We start from the raw sequence: 23671 nt of genomic DNA on the forward strand, positions 1-23671 counted from the left end.
ATCTTCATGTTGTAAAAATGTAATTTTTGGTGTAAAACAGTATCACTATGCCTATAGAAAATTAACCTTGAATACATACTGCTTATAGTAGCACACATGACATTTCCCAGTATTAATGTCATGCCTGGGTGAATAAAAAGGACTACAATGTTGTCCAAAGCCTCAGCAAGGATGAGAAACAAGAAAAAACTCACACTTGTTTTCATCTAGGCAGGTGACAAGGGCAGCCTCAAAACTTATCCTCCTAGACTAGTGCAAGGCCATGGCAGGAAAAAAAAAAAAACAATAAAAGGTGAATTTTGGTAAATCATATGAAAGAGTTGTAAAGCCACATGGAAAAGGAAGTCTATAAGGGAAAAATACATCAGCATCTTGAGACACTTAATGTATTAAGGCACTTGAGACAAATCGTGTTAAACAACTTAATGTAATTTGTTCCCAAAATTTAAGTGGAACTACCATTCAAACTCCTTATCCATAATAACAGGTACCATGGCAGTGATTTGCAATGATTTCTCAAATAAGTGCCATGTCCATCACAGAAATAGTCCTTGAGGACTTCATAAGGGTATTGATATTAACTTCCTTCAGCTGTGATTCTTGCCCTGAGGGCAAATAACATAATTGCACAGCAACATACATTGGGCTCAGCTTGCTCGTGCTCGGTTTGTACAGTTCTGCTCTTTCCTATTGTTTCTATTGTACAAGATGTCATAGCACCACTTTGATAACATGTCTGAGTATATCAAAGGCCAAGGGAATTCTGTTATGTAAACACATCATTTATTACTATATACAGCAATGATTACCTGACATCAAAGCTCATCTAGGAGCATGCTGTGTGACTGTGGAGGAGGCCTCCCTGCTAAAAAGCCCTATCGATTGACAACAGTGTGGAGCAGAGGCAGGGATGGGGAAAGGGCTTCCATCAATACCTTCACCACTGCAAGGAAAGAGTCTCCCATTCAATAGGACTTCAATATGGATCCTGTCCCCATCTCCTCCAAAACTTCACAGACATGGCTGTCTCAGGAGCCTTGGCAAACAGGGTAATAACTCTGCTCTGCTTTGCTTATTTTATTAATAAGCACCAAAATCTAAGACTAGAGGATGTAGCAGGCTGTGGTCACAGCTAAGGCAAGGATGGTCTCTCTGTCACAATGTGCACCAGCTCTATCCAGGCAGAGAATTACTAGATTTGGAGAAGAAATAAGATCATGGAATGTTAAGGGAGGGGAAAAATAAAGGTACCTCAGGTAATAGTAATGAAGGAAATGGGTGAAAATTCTAGCAAAAATAGAAAGCAAAATGTGGTGTCTGCTGATATGAAGCACAGAAAAAGCTTGAAGAAAACTTACTTTATAAAAAGGAAAAAAGGGCTAAGTTTATAGAGCTTCAAGGATAGGAAAGGGAGAGCTGCAGGATGGAGAAGCAGCATTGTTTGGCCCTGCTTGTGAGCAGAACAGAACACTCTTTCTGCCTTGACTAGGCAGAAAGTGTCTTGGGAGATCTATTTATTTTCTTCTGTGGGCTTCTTGCATTGTGTGCTCCTAGCTCAATATGTGTATTGGCTATTAGTGCATTATTTCTGTATTATTCTTAATTTCTGAAACAGGCTGGTGTTAGTTTTTGGAAACCTAAGCCCCAAGAGTAAGACAACATGAATTCTACACAGAAAGAATCTCCAAAATCTCATTACTTCATGGCCTTCCTCTTCAAGAGGAAGACAACTCAGACAAACAAATTCTCCTGAGCTCAGCTGTAATTTCTTTCAAACACATCCTTGATCACTTCCACTCTCCCATTTCTTTAGGCAGTGTACAGAGACTGTCTTCATTGAGAATACTTGATCTCTTCCATTATACATTCAGCAATCCTCCAGGAAGGTTACTAATATACAAGATCTATGGTCAGCTCAATAATGACATACTGCTGCTCAAAATATAGAAAAATTATAGTTTTCATAAAGGTAGAAATTTCAGATCTCCCAGAACAAGACCTCCAAGAAGGGATAAATTCCATTATCAGACTGTGAGCTGGAATATAGACATTTTCACCAATATTTAAGGCCGCACATTAGTCACCACATACTATCTGGGTAAAACTCTGGCAGAAGAGTAAACATGGCAATCTGTAACCTTTCCCTTTTTTGCCACAGTAAGCTCATTTCTCTCTAGCAAAGGCAGGAATTGCAATAGCTTTTGAGACAGTATCTTTAAAGTATTAACATTTTTCTTTATAATAGGCTGAGTGTTCTAAAAAGAAGGCAAGGAAAATAAGGTAGAAGCAAAAGAGTATTGAGACAAAAGAGAGGAAAATACATGTTTCTTAGATATATATCTATAGTAAAGTAATTTATGACACATGCATGCAGAGATTGTAGAAGTTACCAGTATTCAATCAGAATTGTGGCCTCTCAGTAAAGAAAAAAACCAAAAAAAACCCAAATAACAACAAAGCTGGTTAGGAGGATTCTGGAAGTCAACAGATTCATCTAGCAGCAGGCAAAAGAGAGAAAATAATCCTTGGCAAGATGCTAAAAATTTGTAGAGGATTGGGGCAGAGACAAATTTTGCAACGTAATTACTTGGTATGTAAAGTTCTCACACAACTTGTAGACATTGATGTCTTGCCATTTTTTCCCAGTTGGTGCCAGTTTACTGAACCAACAACTGCCTTTTCTCAAGTCACTCATACCAATGTGCCATAACAGTGATAGTGAGATGTCCAGTATAAATAAATATCTCATCTAAATTATACCACGAGGAAGAGAGGATAAGACACCCTGAGTCATCCACCAAGAAAATAGATAAACTGCTTAGTATTTTCTTAATGTGGGGGAGAATACTCACTGTTGTAACTGAAGACAAGATGTGTTGTTAGAGAGAATGAATGGAATTAATGCAGTAGAACAGTATGAGAAGAAATACTCCCCTAGAATTAGAAAGTCAAATTTCCATTCTTGATTAAAATAATGTGGTAACTGGCATCCATTACTGCTGTTCAAATATGAAGTTTAGGATGGCTATTCACATGCTGCAGGTTAAGTTCAGCTCAATGTTTCTGGATAAGCAGTAGCCAGAGAAGAGCTATAAATGCATATTCTTTGCAAGGATAGAAATATCCAAATAAATGAAACTGTGCTGGTGCAAAAGAAGCTGTATTATTATGTTTTAAATATGCTAATATGCATGTACAGTGTTACATTCAGTTGTAAAGGAATTTATTGGACTCGGTATCTTAATGACTATAATCTACATTCCGAGCGAATCAGTCTGAATCCATCCCATATAAGTGTTTGTGAACTTCTGTTGACATCTCAGCTGCACAGATCACAGCATGTGGCCCTGCATGTTTATTTCCTGAGTGACCCATCAATTGATTCATCAGCTTCCTGGAGCACTCTTACATTTCCAGGGAAGCTGTCCTAGCGCTGCAGGCTGGGATGTTGGAGCATCAGGAGTGCTGCTGGCCCTGTAGCAAAGAGAGATAATCGCAAATGCCACGGAATGTTCAAGATGGACTAAACCAAATAAAGAACAATCTGACTATTGGAATGTATTCTTTCCAGCAATCTCCCACCACTGTAAGACAGAAAACATTCTGTTTCCTCTTTGGCAAATAAGCTTGTGTGAGCTGAAAAATTAACATTGTATAAAACAACAGAGAGAACCCAGAAAAGCCATTGGGCCCGAATCACAGCAGTCAGCAGGAGTTTCCCTCAGATAGCAACACACTTGGATCATGCCTTATAAAAGTGAATTTTTATTAAACTAATTATCTCAAGACCTTGAAAAGATGTAGAGCAGCCTTTGCTATTTCGTTTTCATTTTACTGGAAGCAGTAAATGAGAAACATTTCCCGCACAGTTTATTGAATGTGTTTGTGCTTAGAGCTCAAAAAGGATATGCTGCAAGGTAACCAGGGCCTTTTATAAGATGTTATTGACCTTTTGGGAGCAAAAGTTAAGAGGAAGAAAAGAATCAGAGAAAGAGAGACAGAGGGACAGCAACTGGTGCACAGTTCTGTCATTAACATAGATGGTGGCCAAGGAAAGCATCCCATGCAATTAACAATACACAGCTGTGGTCACACTAAGTCTCTCTTCTGTGCAGGAGCAGAAGTTTATACAGCTGCTACCAGCTACTCTGGAGTCACAAATGCAAACACATGATTGCATTATGTTTACAAATTTCCTGCAGAACCTTCTGCAATCGTATGGATTATATTACATTCACTCAGAGCCTGATGACAAATTACTGTAGATTAATCTCTTCTTAAAAATATGTTGAGCTTTTAACAAAGTGTACATAAAACAAGCTGCTAGCTGTTTTTCACTGTTAATAATGATTCTTTTTAAAATCCAAAGTTTAGCAGAGTTGCAGGGCATGCTACTGGGCTTTCATTCATTACACTAATAAAACTCCATAAAGTTGACTGTCGCTGCCAGAGGGTATTGCTCCTTTCTGACAGGTACAGTGACAGGCACAAATTTTCTATCTTTGAATAGCACTATAGACATTATCAACTGAGACAAAGAGAGTAAAATGTATGACAATATTTCAGTCTCACAGCAAAGAGATTTGTAGCTCTCTACTAAGTATGCTTCCCAACAAACAGACTATGTTGTCCTAGGGCTACATGGAGGAGTTATATTTTCTTTGAAAATTCAAGGGCATTTGGTTTGTTTTCACTCTATTTGAATGGTTGTTTTGTTTGTCGGTTACAGCTGAACAGGTGTGGGGGCCAAGCTTTTTATTTTTGCCAGCAAAATAACTATTAACTGACCATTTGTTCTAGAACACTAACAATATAATTTGCAGTAAATATTTTAAATAACCATTTTTCTCAGGTCAGTTTTCAAAAATCCAATAAATAATATGCAGAAATGAATGCAACTCTCTCTCCCTCACTCAGTAGTGGAATTTCTAAAATGCCTTTCCCAGTGATAAAACAGAAAAACCTTGGGACCAGTCCAGTGAGGACAGGCAAATCTTTTTCCTCTGAAGTTTAATCTGTGGCTTTTGAGCCAGAACACCCCTTTAGATGTCCCAATAAAGACAACCAAAAGAACACATTTTGTTAAAGATGCAGATTGTTCGGGGCAGATGATGGTTATAGGACACTGCAAGCGTGTTTCCCAGGACTTGGACTGTTCCCTGCATTACTGCTAAGATTATTTCCCCTCTTGACGACCCCATGACAGTTAGTCTGGGGTCTTCTAGCCGATGACTGTAAATACCACAGTGGCTTCTGAAAGAGGATGAAGTTCTTGACCCCAATCCATCATAGTCCTTTACTACAGGGGACTTTGCAAGTCAGAACCCTGGGCTGGATCCAGTAATGAATAAATGGATGGTAAACTGAGGCCATTCTCCCCTTGCTGTGTCCCACTGAGGAAACAGATTACTGTAAGGGCAGGACATTCTCATACTGCCTTTTTTTAGAGCCAGGGAAACTGAAATCCAGTAGTCCAGCAAAGAGAGAAAGTGCACAGGCTGCTTGCAGATCACCCCTGCTGGGTGGATACATGCCCTGTCTGGCAAAGGAGTAGGACATTTTAAATCACTCTGTTTGAAGAGATCACTATCAGCAGTATGTCCATGAGAACTCCCTTAATGCGCCAGATTCAATATTAATCTGTCTTAGTATCTGGTTTCCAAAACAGTATACAAGCAGATACCTAAAAATGTTTAAGAGCTGGACAAATGTATATGACTGTTTCTTATAATAGTCTTCAAACCCCCAAATATTTTCAGCTTAGAGGACTTTGCAAGGCAGTTGTGGTGATGTTATTTCTAACCCACAATAGATTTTTCTTCCACGTCTTTCAAACCTTGCTTTAAGCCCACATAAACTTTTAGCACCCATGGCATCCTCTAAGAAAGAATTCCATAGTTTATCTAAATATCGATGCTACTACACTGTTTTGCTACTCATTTACCTGTCTCTAGCCTTGTTTGATGCCTCCAGCTCTTCTGTAAAAAAGATGGACGTTAATTTCTCCCAGGCATTTCTTTCCAACTCTTACTTTATTCTTGAGATTTGAGTAATGGAAATTCATACAGTATTCAATATCTTTATGCTGCAGTGAGACTCAAATGACAAAAACTATCACAATTAGAGGGCAGAAATCCATAGAGCTGGAAATCCATCATTTCCTCTGTGAGCAGACTTCAATCCTCTCTGATTAAATCTAAATTACAATAACTCTGCAAACATCAAGGTTGTCCCAGCAGCTGACACCCTTTCCAGAAAAGAATTCTTCAGTCCACTATTGTACAGAGATGAGCCCTTTTACTTTCAACACTGACCGCTAAGGTCAGTTCTAGATTATCCTGTTGTTGCAGAAACTAATTCTGGGTTCACTTATAATTCTCTTTCCCTAAAATTAACCTCAAGCTTTCCAAAAGCTCTCATTCTTTGATTCAATTCATTGCTATTGGCACTAGAGGTGGGTTTTTCAGTAACTATATGGTGGTTTAGTGCCAGCAGCTCCATTTATTATCCAGATATAATCAAAAGTTTTCTCCTTTTTTATTTTTTTTTTTACTCTTTTCATTGCATTTAGCTTTCAGTCTCATCATATAATTTCAGATTTCAAGCTGGGAATTGTACTAGGCAATGGCTGCTGTTACTAACATTCAGGGATTTTCCAAGTCTGCTACATTCAAAAAGGAACCACAAAATGAAATCGCCAATGATAAGAGAGAATATAAACTCCATGGTCTTGTTACTAAATTTCCAACATTTTTTAACAAAACACTGAGCTAATTGGGAAAACACTGAGTGGTGCAATTAACCAAATAAATACAAGAGTCAAATGACAATGGATTCTTTACAAGATCAAAGCAAGAATAAAAATATAGTGCATTTAAAAGCTTGACTATTAAAAATATTTTCTAATAGCCACAATCAAACTACAGTAGTAAACAATGTTGCTACGCTTAACCTCACTGAAACCATAAAAAAGGACAAATAATTTGTAAAAATGAAAATATTAAAATCCCCTAAGAGCAGCACGCTGAGGTTTACACTGCAGGTTGCTCACACCAGCCAATTCAGATTAAACACTCAGTGCTGGGAGATATGGTTTCAATAAATTTTAACACATTTCCTGAGAAGCAGGTGTCCATATTATGAAAAGGAACTTCAAGTGGTTATAGAAAAGAATGATCATTCAAGGAAGACTACATTTCTGTACATCAATTCTGGTAGTCAAAACAGCCCAGAAAAATTTTAATGGAAACCTCCCTAATCTTTGCTGAACACTTCTTTAATAAGACCAGAGCACATGTAATGTGAATCTCTTTAACATTTATTCTTCTATTGAAGGTTAGTTCTTAACTACTAGCATTCACTAGAAATACCTCAGTGACTCAGAAAAAAATCAGAATAAACAAGATGTACCTCGATGTGAACAGTTAGGGTCATTCTATGAACTAGCTGATACATCTCTTGGGATAGGATGGTCCATGAGATGGGATGACAGCTTCCCAGTGTGCCCCATTTGAACTCGGGCAGTCTGAGGCAGCAGAGGCTGTCAGTGGTAATGCACCATCAACCTCCTGCTAGGTGTGTTAGCTCAACAGACCCAAGGGCGTGATTCACCCACCTATGTGGACATTATCTCCAGATTTTATTCGCGTTACTCAGAAAATCTGTTCTAATGAACATACACCAGGAGCCTTGAAAAGAGCCCATCAGGCTCCTCTGCGTAACACCAATCACTGAGCTTGTGTGGAGGAGAGAACTGTGTCATGTTTGTGAATAAAACAATTTCCTTCTTTTCTTTAGTGTCTGTGTTGGAAGAACCACTGTGCTGATACAGTAGTTGAATTTCAATTTTGAATAAGGTGAATATTAACCCCAGCCATATGTAAAGAATGCATCTGATAAAACAATTATTTTTCCTTATGAATCACATGTAAAATGCTCATTCTGAGTCACAGGGGAGTGTGCACTGCCCACATTCATATTTGTGAATCATGTTCTCATCTTCTACTTTCCGTCAATGCTTTCTGATCTACTTCCCTACGTGCCAAACTAATGAAGACCACTAAGGGAATTATTATGCTTTTTTTCCTTGTTTTTAGCAAGATTTCTAGTATGTTCAGATGCTATTGTTTTTCTTGAAAGAAACCAGTCATTCAGCCCACCAAGTCTGTGTTCTGGATGGATAGAAGCCTTGTAAGAGTTCATATAATTTCTAGTGCCTTCCAGCCCAACCTTCTGCTCTCAGTACCCTTGGGTGCCTTTGTGTACAGTTGTCACAAAAGCCAACAGATTCCCATGTGTTGTCCTTTGATGAAGTGGCTGATGGTCACAGATGGAACTGCCTTGCTGAGCCTCCTTCCACTAGTGCTGTGCACCTACTGAATGCAGGACTATACAGGAAATACAGAATATATACAGCATTGAATTCTTTCAAGGATAGTACTGCAATGAAATTATTTGCAGTTTTTTTCAGAGACTACATGAAAGAAATTTTACTTCTCAGCATGCTGCTGTCCATTATTAAATATATGGCAGTGAAGAAAAGAACTCAGGAAGTGAAGGGATGAATTATATGGGAACCAAACAGAATAATTACTCAAAAATGGTGACTCAGTTTCAATTTATGTCAAGATTTTTGGATCGTGATCTGATTTTTTTTTTGAGATTTAGTCACTGGTTTTAGGTTTTATAGTATAGGCCATGGTACCTTCCACTGCCTTCTCCACAGTGCCTGATCCATCTGCTTAGATGAATTGTCTTTTCCACAAATCTTCTATACTACTTACTCATATTTTAAAAAACTAGTGTTTATGCAGTTGGCCTTGATCTAAGTAGTTTTCTCACCTCTCTTTAACCCACTTGCCACAGATTTCTCCCCTCCCCCTTCAAGAAACAAGGATTTTACAGTGTTCTTTTTTATTAAAAAACAGGCATTTGTGCCATTTGGAAATTTAGGTGATAAGACAAAGCCCTAGAAAATAAACCAGGATAGATGGCTCCTATTTTCTTTTTTTCGTTTCTCTTGATTTCCCATCTTTATTTTTGAGGACATCTAAGAGAAAACACAGCAGGAGATTTTCTTATAACAGATTTTCTGCTCTGAAAAGGATAGTGTCCCTGATATACTAAAATGAATTCGAGTAAAATATTTTGTCCCTCTCCAAGATATTTTAGAAGTACCAGAGACAGAGAGGAAAAAAGAAAAAGCGACAGGGAAAGTTCAACTGCATGTAAGTTCAGATCCTTGTCTCTCTCTAACCCTACCCTAGTACTGCATTTCTCTTTGCTTACTAAGAGAAAAACTCAGCCAAAAAAAGGACTGGGGAATACTGCCTTACTAGAGTAGGCTAGAATTTTATTTATTTATTTTTTAATAACTTATCAGCAGGAATAATTGATGAGGACAAAAGTCAATGACATTTCAGGCTTTATACCTGAGAAGGAATACAAAGGCCTTAATATTCCTTTATTTCATAGTAAAACACAAAAATTAAGATAACTTTTAGCAGTTCTGATGTTCTTGTTTCTTATTAAATTTTAGGAGCAATTTTTTCTAATTCCTTACATACCTTCCTCCATAATCTCTGTCAAAAACTAATAGTCTAAAGGACACTGGATAGCTGCTCAAAGCAGTCATAGGCAGAGGGATTGGTTACCTTAGTAACATTTTGTATGGCACTTTCTCCAGATCATGTTTCCAAACATGACTTTCATTTGGCAGCTCACTTATGTGTTTTGTTTATATGTATTTGCCCACAACAGGAAGTTTAAGGCTACCTTCAAGGCTTTCTCTAAGGCTTAAGGCTTGTGTTGTCATGCCAAGTTACACTGGTTTAACTAAAGGTCAGATCTGAAACCAATTCAAGTAGGAAATGGGTGATGTACTTATTTCACTTGAACAAGGACTATTTGGGCTCAGATCAAGTCAATTAGGAACAGGTTTAAATTAAGGGGAAACAAGCTGTTTTAAAAAGGCAATAATGATGTCTCTGGTGATTTGTCTAAGTGTAACAAAAATCTGTGCAAATCCATGTGCAATCCATAAATGAAAGCTCAAATGCCCAGGAGAATCCTTCCCACCACAGCCTATGTATGCATAAGCGTGGCTTTCTATGCTGCTGAACCATGACTCTATCCCAAAAAAAAGGATTATTTGCCCAATATACTCTGCTGGTGACTGTTGCCTACAGTCTGCCAGTATTGCATCATTTTTCTCTCATTGTGCAGTGCTCCAAGAGTGTTAACGATGCCATACCAAGTTGTTGTCTAGAATTACAGTATCTCATATATTGACTTATTAGCCAACAGATCTTAAATAATTATTCTGAACTCCTGACCGTGTGGCAGATTAAACCAATGAAGACATGAAATATATGCTTTTGAGGTGTCTTGAAGGGGTGCTCAGCAGTAACATGCATGTGTTGGACTGGGAGAGAGTCAAAATGAAGTGCAATTTACATGTTGCAAAAAGGGATTGGATGTGTAATGAGAGCTGATATCTCCATTGGTATAGGGTAGTCATGGCTTTTAATAGATTATCCTAGTGTCCATATAGATATTTACAAAGACATTGATTTCCCACGTTTTTGTCCCAGTGCTCCATCCTATTCCCTAATGCTGATGGGCAGAATGAGAAGCCAACCCTCATCAATGCAGCTGATATATAAATCAACAGCGTGGCAAAAGCACTCCTCCAGTGGCTTCGAGGCCCTGGCCCTGCAGAGCCTGACACAAACACATCTGACGTCCCACTGCTCCTTGGATGGAATTGCTAGAGCCACTTGCAATCTTGTGATACTCACTACTTTCTCCCAGGAAATATTAGAGGCTAGCTCATTTCTGACCATAAAGCTCAGTGTCTTGAAAACCTCAGCTCTTAAGGCTTGGAAACTGGAAGGGGGAAGGGCAAGGAAAAGAAAACTACCTGAACAGTCTGATGCAGAAAAAAATACTCAGTTTGCAATCTAATGCCCCATTTTTAAAGCAACTCCACATTAAACATGGATATTACCAGCATATCATGAGGATTGCATTTCCAAAATTTTGCAAGACCTGCATTCCTGTGATTTTGCCATTTTTAAGCAACACAGTAATGAATTAGGCTATTTTATTTCCTACCCCTATTGCCCATGATGCTGCATGGGAAATCAAGAAAAATCTCACACAATAGCAGTTTTTGTTTTGAGAACTTCATGCATGAAGACAACAAGCAGATTTTTTTTTTTTAAAGGTGATCATTCTGCTTCAGGAAAAAACTCAACAAAGAATAGAAAAATGAAATATACCATAAAATATATGGCAACAAAAAGTTAAGACTATCAGTGTTTCTGTAATGTTGAATTTTTCCTTTTATTTGCCACTCTGCCTGGCAGTAAACACTGTACAGATAGGGAAAAAATGCACATTGATAAAGCAACAAAAACTATGTAATGATATATAGTTTACTATTTAATCAGCTTCAAACAAAAAAAATAAAAAAAAAGAAAGCAAAGCCAGATACTTCTTTTTAGAAGCAGCTGATTTCACTTAAAATGGAGAAAAAAATCATCATTAGAAGTACAATGATCATTAGAAGATAATGAATGTGTTCTTCCACTGCATTCACAGAAAGACCCAAAGTACCTTTTCATTCCACATTCTATATTACAGCTCCTCTCCAGACTTAGCTGAGAATATCCCCAAGTCTAATGGGTTAAATGCTTATTATACCACTGTCTTATTTGTAACATAAGGCACCTACTACAAGCCTACTCTTCATGCAAAATTGCCAATTTATAGCAATATTCCTTGTTTAGAAAACAAGGCTATCCAAACACTATAATTACAATATGCACCAGCAGGCATAACCCTGCATTAATGCACAGACTCCAGATACATTCGTCAAATTGAGTTTTTTTTCTCTTTGCCTTCTTCTCAGGGTACTTTTAAGTTCAGGGACAGAGAACATGTCTTCATTAGAAACATTAACATTCACAGGCTGTAGTAAATTTTGACAGTGAAAAGGTCTCTGTAACCTTTAGTTGTGCAGAAATTTACTTCCCAAGAAAATTACAGCTGGCACTGTCTTAATTAATGCTAGCTTTCTTTTCTGAAAATTGTGGGCTTGTCAGTAAAAAAGGCAGAAAAACCTGAGTTTAAAAGACTGGACACAAAAGACGCCTAGAAATAAAGCCCTGCAAAATTTCATAATATTGCTCTGTTTTTGTTCTACAGTAAGGCGATGAAAAGATCTAATTTGATTTTGCCAAATGGAGCAACATATATGTAATATAGAAATGATTTGCATTCCCTCTTTTATCTTTGAGTTTTATCATGTAAAGAGCGCTTTTTAAGCCGTTCTGTTTTATAAGCAATAGGTCAAATAAAATCTATATCTGCAGGGGGAGGGGAATAAGGTATGACTTCATTATTTTTTTTAGCATTGCTTTAAATGCTCCTAGTAAATCATAGCTAACGGTAAGAAATGCAGCAGTGTTGTTCATATGATTTTTATTCGCATAACATGTTTTTTTCCTCATTTCTAGAATTATTTTATTATTACTGTACAAATTTTGTTCTTAATATTCACCTTCTGCCTCTCTCAGAGTTCTATTTTGATGGTACAGATACTTTTTCTTTGATCTATGTAAGGATCATTTATTTGCTGACTGAATTTTGATCATCATGCAAGGTCTTTTAATTGCTTGACAAGGAGTTAAATATATACTCTACCTCTGAACAGCATTTTCTTACACACAGGTTGTATTATTGCTAAAAGCAAATAGATTTCTTTTCCTTTTTTGCTTAAATACAGAATGAGCAATAACATGCTTCTACATTATTTGTCACCAGAATCTCCTGGATATTGCTTATGCACTTCCTCGTACACTCTTTCAGAAGAGATTTACAGCATTTTGTGTTTGGAATTACTGTGCAGTTCCCAGCTCTATCACTGGAAGCAATAAAGCTCCAGTTCCACATAAGATTCTTGCATACCAGGACATGACACCACTTTGGCACTGCGTGAAGCACCAATACTGCATGTCAGCTGTTCAAAACATTTTATGCAAGTTCCTACAAGCACTTTAAATTAAGGTGCCCTGTATAAATGGTTTATTCATGTTTATGAAATGATTAGTTGGTGCCACTACATCCTTTAATAACTTATTGTAAGGCATGTTATAAAATGCATCATCAATAAATGCTTAAAATGCTGCCACAGCAAGGTGATAAGCTGTTACAACAATATTTTAAGATGTAAGTATTGTTCAAATAGTTTGTCTGCTGTTTCAATGCATACTCCCAAGTTTTTTACAAGCACGTTATTGAATGCTGTATAAATAATAAAATATTTATACAGATCACCTTAATTTAAAGTGTTACTATGTTTCCATAACTTCAATGTAGATGCCATATAGCCTGAACACGCTCGAAGATGCAGAAAGGCATCAGAAGTGAAACATCCCTATCTTAGATGCAAATCTCTGCATTATCACCCTGAGACAGAGAAAAATCACAGCATTCCCCAGACACAGAATTTGTATTTTCAAGGCTTGAACCATTAACCATTTAAAGAACTGTCATGAATAAGGGAAATTGAACCACAAAACCAGGCACCTAAAGACTGAAGTCCTGAAAAAATGTCACACCCAAAACGTTTTGGCTGTTTATAGCACTTGGCAATGTTACTGAGATAATAAAATCCCAGTGTGGCTTATGAGCCCATATGGACAAATGTAGGATAAAGGCCTCTCTCTGACACTTTCCATACTGGAAAACAAACAGAATAACATTACAGACAAATGTAATGAAAGGAGTACAGTCATAAAGCAGACGCTGACTGGGGTATGAGCTTATGCATTTATCTGCTTCTCAGCTTAGCCACAATGAGCATGAAGACTTAAGTGATGCTCCAAAAGGGAATGTAACATCTGGAAGAGAAAGCCAAATCCATTGCTTAAAAACAGTGCACTAACAGCAAGAGCAAAACAAGGGGGTCTAAGGACATACTTACATAAGAGATTAGTCAAATACCCTTTGCTCATGCTCAAATTCATTGAACTACTTACAGAAGGGAGGAGAGTCAAGGAAAGCACCTCTAGATACTGGCTCAAACATTAGGACTTCCAGTTTCTGTGAGATCCCCTGTGACCTTGGATCATTTCTGTATGGACAGACTGTGACAGGCCTTTTTTTGCAGCCTGTGGAAAGGCCGCCACAGGGATACTCACTCTGGCTAAGGAGACACAGCCAAGGGAAAAGGCTGCCCTTGAAGGAAGACCAAAGGGCAGCCCATTGTGAGACACGAAGCTGCTCCCTGTGTAAGGGCACAGCCTGGGGCATTGGGTCACACTTACTCACCCTGCAGCAGGTGCTGAGTGCCTCTGAGGGGACAGTGGGCAGAGCTTGGGGCACACACAACTCCATTTCATAGGAGTGCTCTCGGTGCACTCTGGGATGGTGACCAGCACCATCACACTGAAGAGCTTCTGAGCTCAGCTAGCTCCTTTGAGGGGGGAAACGCAAACACTGCTCTGCCCTTTCAACTGTTTGGATGCCCACTGAGCCCAAACCTGTCTCCTACAGTCATAACCACAGGGGTGCTGAGCCCTGCCTCCCTGAGCCATGCCCCTCCCAGAATGTACCTTGATTTGGGCTCTGCAGTTGAATTCAAGGACAGCTTTAGCTCCTAAAAGAGTCAAACTAAAAGGCTTAGTACTGATGTTCTCTCTCTTCCTTTCCACAATAGTTGTTTCTCTTTGGACATGACTGATCATAAACAACTTAAACCACTGAATATTCATCTTTTAACACATTGGAGTACATAAAGGAACTCTTGGTAATTAGCATCCCTGAACTTGTATTCTGCAAATTTATTTCCTCAAATATTTTTTTTACATGATTTATTAAAAAATAAAGCTAAACACTTGGTTCTTAGATCCTGACCCTCTAACCACTCACATATGTGGTGTGCATGCAAAAACTCATCTCTTGCATGGGTTCTTTGAGAATTTGTAGTCTCAAACTGTGGTTTTTATTATATAAGTGTTTCTAGCTTTTTCATTGCTGTCAGTATGATTTGTCAGTTTCTTTCTTGTCAATTTCCAAGTACTACAGAGACATCTATTCTTTTCATTTTATAAATTATAACCAAAAAATTGTTCAGCTATTCCACTAAATTCTTGTGCAACTAGATTTACTTAATTACTAATAAATGCATAAAATTACTTTCATTAACATTTATATGTGAATAGTTGTATATAGACTGAGATATAAATTTACTCATATATTAATTTAAGCTTTGTTACTTTGCAAATTTTTTTAATGGCTTCTTTGAAATTTAGGGGCCTATCAAGTTATTTCCACAAATTATTTCTGCCTCAGAGAGGTATGACATTCTGTCACACATTTCTGCAGCCTGGCAGTGTGGACTTTTCTGTTCCTCTCCCTTTGGGCAGGGCATGGCTAGCAGATGGGTTTGCTAGATAGGCAGGATGCTGACATGGAGGGAACACCCTTCTCGTCTGTGTCCCATAAAATGAGAAAACCAACACCAAACATCTTTAGGGTCACACTTATGCCATTGTGTGAGACATAATGTTGGAGGCTCACTTTCTCTAAAGTGAAAAGGATTTATTTATTAGCTTGTACTGTGCTTCTGTTAGAAGCTCAAGACTGACATACAACAGCTGTGAAGTGTTTTTGCTACCAGCACCCTCTGGCCATTTGGCAGATGTTTCTAGCCATTTTCTAGCTATTCTGATGCAAACTTAGGAGGTTTTTTTAATTTGTCCAGCGGACTTCAGGTGAATAAATTTATCTGAGCACCTGTCAAATGTCTTCCTTTCCCTCTGACTTATTTAAAAATAATACCAAAATACATATAGGATATTTACTTATTCCATTGTTTATAAAGCATGGAATCTTGGTGCATTACATATTTACCTGTTAAGTTGTTATATATCTACTTGGAAAAAACTATGAGTGAACTTTCAGACACTGTCATCTACCAACATGCATCACTAATACTTCATTTTATTCTTTTGTGTGTGAGAGACTTGAAAATACTTATCCCTGCCTTTCAAGGAAATCATAAATTTCTGGTGTGCATGCGCACTCCACAACATCTTCTTGTTAAGCAGAGAGGCCCCTCAGGGCACAACAGCATGGTGTGGTATTTTTGCCTTTTGTTAACATGTGACACTTGTATTTGCCCCAAGATAATGTACAAATAGGGTTTAGAGGTTTTCCTAATGATAATCATGATGTTTCATCTTGCCTTTCTAATACTAAATTTAGTCTCCTGGCCTACCCCCCACACACACCCCTCCCTCCCTGCTCATTCTTGGTGAGTCTGACATTCAATTTAGAGACTAATGTCAGCAAGAAATCCATATGTACTCCTGATAGTAGTAGGCATATCCCTTCAAATTTATTTTTAGGTTTCAATGGAATGAAGTGATATTTTCTTCCTTCAGTCATTACCTTCATAGCATTTTCTACCTTTCCAATGTTTACAAAGGAGAAATTTATTCATCATCTTACTGAAAATATTTTTGTCTTCAAATTGAATGTACACTGGTATGTACAATGACATTTGTAAGATTTGTTTTACAGCTCTACAAAGGAGATTTTTTTTGCAACAGAAGAGTAAAAAAGAAGTTTACATTTGGAGCATGGCAAAGCTCAAACCACACATACTCTGAGGATATTTAGAATTTCCAGAGCAATCTGTTCTTGGCCTGTCTCTAAAATAAATATTCAATTCCTTCAAAACCAGTTTACCATTTTGGTGTTTGAGACTAAGATAACCTAACCCATAACGTAACTAAAAATAATTCCACTTAGAAAGACCTGCTCAGCAGACATTTTTCAACATTTCTGAGCTAGTACCGGTCCAAGATGGAAACAATCCATGCTTGGCCTATTTGGCCATCATTTTGGTACCTTCAATCCAACATTTAAACACCAATTGCTTACAACAGCCCTGAAGTCTGCAAAGGATGACACGAACCTACTGTGTTCTGGAAATCTCAGCACCACATTCCAAGAATGGCTGCTTCCCAGCCTGACCCATGTGTGCAGTCAGCAGCCTCTAAATTACAAAATTATCCCTTGAAGGAGACTCAGGCAGAGGATCAGAATCTGAATCAGCACATTTCTATTAAACCTCACCTGTGCATCCACTGTCCAGAGCAGGGAGAAGGCTGTGGTTTGATGACAGCTCCTTTAGTTCCATCTCTGATCTGCTCCACTCATCTTCTGGGGAAGATCTCTGTGGGCTTCTGTTGCCTGAATCCCTTCCCACAGCTCCCAGTCTCCTTCTTCGTTTCCAGTAGAGAGGAGCTGGTAGGCCTTGGCAAGAAGGAATACACCAATGATTATTATGTTCTGTATTACAAGCAAAAGCTTTAAAACATATTTTCTCACACACGTTATTTTTAAAGCACAACATGATTTTTAGACACTCTCATTATTTGTTTATTTTTAGCACATATCAAACCACGGCAGTTCTCCCTCCAGGCTATATTTGACAAAGTTACAGAGACTTTCCAGGCCACCTCAAAGCAGAGATTAATCCAAACAATTTAAACCTCTCACTGTTCCACAGGAGGATGGCATTCGATTGGATTATTTAGGGAGGACAAAATGTTTTTGTTGATGAGAGAGATGAAATCCTTAGAGAGGGAAATCAATCTTATGTAGAGACCCTGGAGCATTGATCTTGGTGTACATTGACAATTTCTGGTTGTTTAGCTATTTGGAATGACCGCACAAAATGAGCAAGTTGTTATAGTTTTAAGGTTTTGGTATTTATTGGCAACCCCAGTGCTCATATGATTAATCACACATTCAGAGTGTGAGCTCTGTAGAAATTGACTGCAACGCAGCAGAAACAAAGTTTCCAGTTATCATTGTGTAATAAATTGAAGCTATATCCCTAAGCTGATTTGTCTCCACGTTTCCAATTTGCCTTGTTAAAAGTGTTGTCTATACAGTAGTTAGCAAAAATGCAAGTAATTACACACAGAACTCATTCTAAGCAATTCTGTATTTTTTTTTACTCTATATTGGTTTTCTATCTTCATTATCCAATATTTTGTTATACCTAAGCAGAAAGCCCATTCAAGAAAAATCAAAAAATAGTCAGGCCATGGAATGAGCACTTCCTTATATTGAGGACAGCATTTCCTGGACATAATGCTACAAGACAAGGCTTTCTGAACAAACTAATCCAAATGAAAGCATCCTTTAATAAACCACTTTTCTCTTTCTACTTGAACTCTCTGGTGCTTCCCAGTGAGAAGCAGAACAGAAAGACAAACAATTTGGTTTATATGTTATATTTCATTTCCTGAAATATTATTTATTCAGAAGGAACATTCTTTCAAACACAGCTAGGGTTTTAGATACACAATTTCACATTGTAGGAATATCTGTTTCTTTTACCAAAAAAAAAAAAAAAAAAAAGATGATGAAAAAATTAGATCATAACTATAATTGAAAATTGCAGAGCAATTTGGGGAATAAAGAAAATCTAGGAGAATATATTTAAAATGAGGAGTGCCAGGTAGGGAAAAGTAGAGAGTCTATGAAGGAAGGAGATGCTCTAGCCTTGGTTTAGTGGTAGAGACTTGTGCTGGCAAAGGCTGATAATGCTTTATAGCCTTTCACTGGGATCTCGCTGTAACCTCGAAGCAAGCAGTTGCTAGGATGTACTTGCTAAAGATAAGAGCAAAATCGTGGAACAGAAAGGGGAAACCCTGTAAGGCTGGCCTTGTGCTTCCCTGGAGAGGCTTACATACTCATAATGTACAGAAACTATAACCAGATCAGGAGAGACCTAATTACAGAGCTCAGAGATGTTAATGACACACAGAAATTTACATGCAGCTGAAAATATGAATATCTCTAAGCCAGCAGTCGCATCTCCACAGGGCTGGCTTCAAAACCTATGTTTTATAAGCTTTTTTTTTTCTTTAAGGTGGAGCCTTTTAAGTAGTCAAAACCATCTATTTTTTTAAGTGAACAACACTAACAATAAACCTCTGTAAAATTGTATTGACCATATCTGTTTGTAATTCCTTCTCTTATGCTCTGAGTAGGGCTTGCAACAATAATTCCTCGCATTTATCTTTCCATCTTTCAATCTCAAAATCCTATATCTGATTTGGACACAGCAATCTTCAAAGCAATGAATACCCTTTTAATTTACTGAGACCTTTAAAGGACAAAATTACTGAATGATTTTTCTTGGAGTTCTTATTAGGTACAAAGGAGGATATTTTTATGCTTATATTTATTTATTTTACCAATTTGTGTGATACTGTGGTTGTGTAGTTGACTGACTTCTGTGTTCCTTGTTTCTCTTTAGCTTCAGGGAAACATCCCTTATATCTTTACCTGCAGTGGAGATAAGGAGTTGTCACATCTGCTGTCCATGCAGTCCTCAAACCAGAGAGTACTGCAATAAATCCTATTTTATTTTATGGACAAATAAATGCTGAGGTAAAATATTCGAGGATCGTTGCTTGAATACTTGCCATAGCAGCGCTACTGTAATAACCACTATGACATTAATTTACTGCAATGTGCCGTAGGAAGAAGGAAGAAGGAGGGAGAAGGGCATTAAAAGAGAAAAATTACTATCCTTTGGATTTATTGGGATTGGCCTTCCTCATTTTCAGCCATCATTAGTTGATTAGGTGCTGATGACAGTATGGACAAGCGTGCTAGAATAGTTGGCTAAGAAAAGCCCTGAAGGTACTCTGTTAATTGAGATGATGTTCATATTGTACTTACTGAACATAACTGCAGACAGTGAAATAAGAGCTTAGTGTTGTGCAACAGACCACATGAACATTCACTCATTATCAGTCTGTAAAGGGGTGAAAACACTGCATGTAGGCTACTGGTACTATGAAAAAAGAGTTCATATTAAAACCCGGAGAAGACTATAGTGAGAAACTGTATTTAATCCAGCCTTCTGGGAGGTGTTGGGAAACCTGTCTAATGTTGTTCCATGGTTCCATTAGGGAAACATTATGGTATCAAAGGAGCTGACAACTTACTCATGCCTTCATCTCATAAGAGCTATGCACCTGAACATTATGGAACAGCCAGATTTGCTTACCCAATAGAAACTGTAATGTTACTGAAACTCTTTTGGTAACTGTATTCCACATACTTAAAATTCTAAGGTAATTTGGAGAAAATGACAAAGAAATGGCACTCTGTAACTCTTCTAATCTTGTTTGTGAGAAGTTAGCACTATACATGACAAGAGAAATGTGCCAACCTCTGCACAGAGCCAGAGATGCAAGAGATTCGTGGAATCAACTAACATTTTGGTAACAATGGTAATGTTATTACCAATGACTCCATAATGTTAAACAATTCAATATGGACATATGCCTGCCTCTTGCTGTGGCCAGGGTGAATTTCAAACTTGGTGCCTAGACACAAAAAAAGCTTCAGAATGCAATAGACAACAATTTAAAGGATCCTTTGAACTTTTAGACAAATCCAAAACTGTTTTTTGAACCAACAGTCCTCTGAACATATCCTCAGAGCAAAATTATTCCTGTACTTTAAACATTGTGTTCTCAATGGTCAAACTTACAGAAACTCTTTCATAATAGTGAAAAAATTAAATCTGGCCATTAGGGCACCCACATTGAACACATCCAATCCCAGGAAAGAAGTCCTCAGCAACATCAGAAGCAGTTCACACAGAACTATGAAAATTTAGAAAACATTGTTTAGTCATAAAGAGAAATTATTCCTACTCATGAAACTTTAGTGTCAGCTCTGCTAAAGATAAATATTAGTATTTACTAACCTACTATGCTAGATCACTGAGGCCTACTTGGTAAACACTCAACTTGTGAGATGGTGAATGGCAAAACTGTTCTTCCTGACCCAAAGAGAATTTTTTTTCCCTTTGGTCATTCATGAGTCAGAAATTCCATTTCACAACATATGTTAATGGTAGTTACACTACAGATATTCAACAGCCTGAGCCAAATAGCCAGCACAGAAGTTTAGACTATGCCTACTAGGAGCAGTGTATAATGGTCCAGAGGGTTTAAAACCCCACATTTTTTGACTTAGCTAGTGCTTCAAGTGCATTACTACACAGTCAAATCAGAAATTCCACATACAATTGGCCACCCACACTCACAGATACTGTCAGTATCACTAATCTCCAGCCCAGTTTTTTTATGGGATGTTGTTAGCATTCAAGGGCTTCTCCTGCCATCAGATTCTTCCTACAATAAATATGGTTCTATCTTTAATGTCCAGTGAGATAATAAATGTCTCCTTCTTTCAAACAACATCTGTTGTGACTTTGACATTCAGCTCAGTGGAGGGGGAGTAGCGATTGATCACATTATTGGGTATCTACACACAACGTGGCAACATTACATTCAGTAAAAGGCTTTGAAACTCTAGCAAATAGACTGAGGTAGCCACAAGAAAAATGAAGAATATTTGAAGAGTCAAGATAAGGAATCAAGACATCCAAAAGAAACAAGAGATTCAGGATCAGTGACATGCAATACTCTCAAAACTGTTAGCACAAAAACATTCCCTTTAAAATACTCATCCAAGAAAGCTCTAACAGGATCAGGCTTTTATAGTTCATGTTGTCTGTCTGTTTCTAAAATCATTGTGATTGTGGATTCATGTATTACTGTCATGGCAGTGACAGAGAACAGATCTGTTTAAAGTGCGCTTTACCAAGGCCTGTCAACATTTGAACTAGAAGAGTGATAGATTTGACAGGTTTGGGAGATACTCTTTCCTGCCACTACCCGGGAGGGCTGACATGAGAAGCAGAGAAATACACCAGGCCCAAGCACTGAAGTTTTCACCACATCTTGCTGCTGGCCAGGCACAGCGACGTTGCATAACTAAGAACAGGAAAATAATTAATGTTTAATATGTAAATCAATCCCAGTGGAGACCAGTAGTTATCTGCAGAGTGGGAAAGTACAGAATGAGGTGGAGTGACACACAGGACAGTAGTGCCTATGACAATGCCACGAGATTGGTGAGGACAAGGAGTATGAAGTCTGAGCGAGTTTTATCTTTGTTACCAAATGCACTGCTGTGAAATAAGTATGAATAGGGTAGCAGCGGGAAATTCTGCACAAATAGTGATATCTTAATTTTGTAGAATTTAAATAATACTGCACTGCTTGTAAACAACCATGTTAAAATATTTTTTCTCTCACCTCAAGAATAGAAAATCAGTTGGTCTAAAATCAGAAAAAAAAATCTCCCAGTCCCAGTTAGATTTGTTACACAAGAATTACAGCATGAAAACTTGCATCTTAAGAACATCCACAAAAGTAATGTTGTTACAAGGTACTGGTTGTTTGCAGCATTGGTTCCTGTGAAAAGGACAGATTTGATCTTCTAGTTGTGAGGCTCTCTAAAAGCCTCCAGCTCCTCCTGCTGCCATCTTTTACAGCTGAAACTCAGTCTTCCTTTCCTCCCTGGTGCATTGAAGACCCATCACAGAACCATGCCTACTTAGGCAATGTGAAAAGCTTTTTACTCCCAAAAACATGAAAAGGCCCAAATAAAGCCTGTACCACAGCTTTGTACTGCTCCTATTCCTTTCCTCAGCAGCTATAAAAACACTGTACTCATCCTTTGCACCCAGAGGGTACATGGTCAACCCCACATGCCAGGGATGCTAATTATAGGACAGCTTTCCCTCTGCCCTCTGTTCCTCATCTAGTCCCTTTGCTCCAAAGCTGTCTTTGTTCTTCCAGACTCAGCACAGCTGATTGGCACACTTGGTCTCCACCTTCACACCTTGCACTTTCCAAGATGTTCCTTATTTTCCCATGTAACCCTCCTGTTCCTCCACTGTCTCTGGCAGGTTATTCTCTCTCCAGGTCTCATATCAGTCAACTTTGATCCTTTAATGTGGTCTCATCTTACTAAACTGCTTCACTCAAGTTTCTGTCAAGTCATAGAACTTGCATTTCTGTATTCCATATATGCATGTGTGCATTGCCAAACTCTCACTCTTTATCTTCAAGTAAAACCAGATCTTATCTCATCCCATATAAATCCCTCTTATCTCACCACACCTCCACACAAACTTAGTCTGGTTGCTGCCCACTAGAGAGAGAAGCAGCAGCTGCTTCACTTACACCTACTCAGAAGGGCTGCTACTGCAGTCTGCCAGCCAGAATAACACAGAGAGGGCTCTACCTCAGGGTAGTCCCTTCACTCAGCATCACTTTCATTACCATGACTCTTGCCCCTCCCACACACCATTGCAGAGCCTTCTCTCCACACCAATAGACGCAGTGGAGTGTGGCATCAGGCTTGCAGCCTCTCGCTGATAAGCAGATGGAGCTTCAGTCTAAACAGTTCTTCCATTACAGCATCATGCTGAGCAACTGAGACAAGCATTAGCCAGTGCCACAGGAAGAGAACAGGATCCATTTTTCAGAACAGTGGGTGAGAACTGATTTTTTTTCCCCCACCCGTTTAAGGGGTTCTGCATTTAAAGCAAAGAAAATATGGGAAGTGTTTATATGGGAAATGAAAATGAGCAATATCCTTGTAGTTAATTATATACACCCAAACTTACTTAGTCAATTTTTTTGTTGTTTTTTAATCTATGTAATAGATGTACACCAACCTGGTTTTGCAAACGACCAGGTGC

The 23671-nt window shown here is 38.2% G+C and overlaps 1 long non-coding RNA gene across 5 annotated transcripts in view; it reads right to left on the reverse strand.

Annotated features, from left to right (window-relative positions):
• The window catches only part of LOC146432370 (uncharacterized), a 98258-nt gene that overhangs the window by 32106 nt on the left and 42481 nt on the right, over positions 1-23671 (reverse strand). For all 5 annotated transcript variants that reach the window (XR_014854565.1, XR_014854564.1, XR_014854567.1 and 2 more), the window contains one exon: positions 17152-17331. This is a non-coding gene — a long non-coding RNA (uncharacterized LOC146432370). The remainder of the gene's footprint in view (positions 1-17151; positions 17332-23671) is intronic.

The sequence above is a fragment of the Lichenostomus cassidix genome, chromosome 11 (genome assembly GCF_008360975.1).
Source record: "Lichenostomus cassidix isolate B80296 chromosome 11, HeHo_3.0, whole genome shotgun sequence".
In the NCBI taxonomy this organism is placed as follows: Eukaryota; Metazoa; Chordata; class Aves; order Passeriformes; family Meliphagidae; genus Lichenostomus; species Lichenostomus cassidix.